General features: G+C 51.5%; 1 pseudogene; it reads right to left on the reverse strand.

The window, feature by feature from the left end:
• Positions 1–1,530: 1,530 nt before the first annotated feature.
• LOC146436080 (gap junction gamma-1 protein-like) lies at positions 1,531–2,541 on the reverse strand (annotated as a pseudogene).
• Positions 2,542–3,087: the final 546 nt, after the last annotated feature.

Here is a 3,087-nt window from a genome sequence, read left to right on the forward strand (position 1 = left end):
TCCCTTTTTCAGTCCCTCTTATTGAAGGGTCCCTAGCGGCTGAGCAGAGCTCACAGAGAAGAGATCCCTCAGGACCTCATGCCCTCTCCGGTGGCACTGCTGAGCCTTTAAGGGTAAAGGGCAGACAAAACAGTGCAAGTTGCTCTGCCCACCCCACTCCTGACTCTCACCCTGGCCCTCCCCCCACCTGTGGCAGGCTTGTCACACTGTCCTTCATAGATGTGTCCCTGTAGAGAGACTCCCTGACCCCACAACATGCTTCCCAGTGCTGCTGAGCTTCCCCCTCCCTCCCTCTGGTGACCTGTGCCTGTACTGGACGTGGGTTGGTGAGGGCTTCAGAGCAAGGAGATGGAGTGGAAAGCATCTGGGAGAGGATGCCACCAGTTGTCTCATGTCAGCCAGGGCTAGTGCCACCTCTTGCTGCTGGCCAAGGCTGAGCCCATTCACAAAAGTGACAGTGCCTCAGGGATAATGTCTTTGGGAATACATGCAAGAAACAGTCCTGTAGAGGCCAGGGCAGGTGTCCTGGGTGACATGATGAAGCTAATTTATTCCTTAACCATCTGCTTAATGCCGAGGGCTTCTGTGCCTTTAAGACAGACCTGGGCAGGGCCGGAGCTATGGTCAGTTCAACTCAATCAGCACGTTTAGATCGGTTACACGGCCCAGCCCAACGGCCCGGCTGTAAAAGCGGCTCCGTCCAACGGACGGAGTCAACGGCTCTTGGAGGGCTGAGGGCGAGACGGCGGGGAGAGACAGCTCTTGGAGAGACAGAGGTGGCGGCTCTCGGAGAAGCGGTGGAGAGACAGCTCTCTGGGAATCGTGAGGGAGGCGGCTCTCAGAGAGACTGGGGAGAGGCTGGGCTTCGTGGGACACGGCTCTCCACCGGACTTCGTGAGGGTCTGCACCAGCGCCGCTGCGCTGCCCTGATTCTGTTTTCCCTGCTAGCTTAGGAAAAAGGTTTCGTTTGTTTGGGGTTTTTTTTCTGTTCCTCCCGCTGGCCTCCCTACCTTCCTTCCCTTCTGTCCATCCCGGGGAGCCTGCGGGTTGCCCCGGCCGGTCGGAACTCAGTGGATGGCCACGCATGTGAGTGAAAGGGCAGAGTCACTGCAATCCAGCAGCTTCGCCTGCCCTGTTGTCAGCTCCTGCAGGTGCACCTCTCCCCTTTTTTTTTTTCCCTTCTTTGTTTTTTCCCAATTTCAATTTGTGTTAATAAATAGTTCCGTTTTTTTCAATTTCAGTTGCTGCGGTTAATTTGTTTCATTGGCAGAGGGAAGGGGGAAGCCCTTCCCCTTGGGAGGAGGCTCTCCTCCCAGAGCGGTTCCACCTGAAACTTTGTCTCCCAAACTGAGAAAAAGAATTTGCCACCCAACATGCAGCATGTGAAAGTGGAAAAAAAAACAAAAACAAAAAGGGGAAAAAAACATTCTGATTTGGAACAGCATTAGAAAAACACCATGCTGTTTGATTCAGTAATTTTATTCTGGAACCTAGCCTAGCCTTAGGCATAGGTCCACAGCTATGGGCACTCAGATCCCTGGCTTATACTTTTTATAAGTCAGGAAAAAGAATCAGGACCACCATTTTAATATGCCTGGGGTTAGTAATTTATCGGAGTTGGATGAAAGTAATGGAAACCATCGAGAATGCGTATGCTATGTCAGTTTTCCAGTCTGGCCTTGGTAGTTTTCTTTTGGGATGTATTAGCAATTACACCCAGTTTGTTAGGGGAAAAGCAGGGGATGATAATTCCCCTCACAAAAGCTGGCCTGGAAATGAAACAATCGATGTTTATGGGCAGGGCTTCCTGCTGCACACGAACACGGGGCTCACCTGGAAGCCCTACAGGAAATAATGCCCACCAGGAAGCCAACCTCAAACAGGGCCTTGGCCAGGAGCTGCAGGATGTAAATCGTCATGAACCCGTCCTCCCAGATATGCTGCCAGCTGTCGTGCTTGGTTTTGGCAGGGCTCTGCTTCTCTTCACTCTGCCAGATGCTCTCCACCTCTGTCTCTGGGTACATCATCAGGTCTTCCCCATGGTCATCCTCAGCTTCCTCCAAGGCCCAGTGCTGTTTCCAGCAGATGAGCAAGCTCCTCCTACTGGCTTCGTTGTGCTCCACCATCCAGACAATTTTATGGATGGCGTAGCCTAAATACAGAACCGACGGAGTGGCCACGAGAATGATCTGTTACACCCAGAACCTGACGTGCGAGAGAGGGGCAAAGGTGTCATAGCAGATGGTCTCGCAGCCAGGCTGCTCCGTGTTGCACACAAACTTGCTTTGTTCATCATAATAAATGGATTCTCCTCCCACAGCAATTAGAACAATCCGAAACACAATCAACACTGTCAGCCAGATTTTGCTAACAAAGTTTGAGTGGTTCTGGATCTCTTTTAACAGATGGGTCAGAAAACTCCAACTCATGGATCACCAGGGAGATACTGTCCATGGTTAGGTCCACCCCTCAGTCTCGTGCCCAGTTATAGGTGGCATCTCTGCCTTGATGGCCTGAGGCATCATGGGCCCATCGAGCTAGGAACAACTCTCCCTTGTGCTGCCAATCCAAATCTACCTCTGACACCACTATCTTCGCAGCCTGCTCTACCTGTTCATTGTTTTGGTGTTCCTCATTAACTCGGCTCTTGGGGACATGGGCATCTACACGATGGACTTCCATGGGTAGATTCTCTACACAAGTGACAATGTCCTTCCACTCCTGAGCAGCCCAGGTTGGTTTCCCCTTACACTGCCAACTGGCCTTCGTCCACCTCTCCAGCCAACCCCACAGAGCATTGGCTACTATCAGCAAATCAGTGTAAAGGTATAGCTTTGGACACTTCTCTCTTTCAGCTATGTCTAAGGCCAACTGGATGGCATTGAGTTCAGCTAGTTGGCTCAATCCACCGTCTCCCTCAGCAGCTTCTGCAACCTGTCGTGTGGGGCTCCATACAGCTGCTTTCCACTTCCAGTTCATCCCTACAATGCAACAGGAACCATCAGTGAAAAGAGCGTAGCATGTTTTCTCTGATGGTAGTTGGTTGTATGGTGGAGCTTCCTCAGCACATGTCACTTATTCTTCTTC

This window comes from Lichenostomus cassidix, chromosome 5 (assembly GCF_008360975.1).
Source record: "Lichenostomus cassidix isolate B80296 chromosome 5, HeHo_3.0, whole genome shotgun sequence".
Classification (NCBI taxonomy): Eukaryota; Metazoa; Chordata; class Aves; order Passeriformes; family Meliphagidae; genus Lichenostomus; species Lichenostomus cassidix.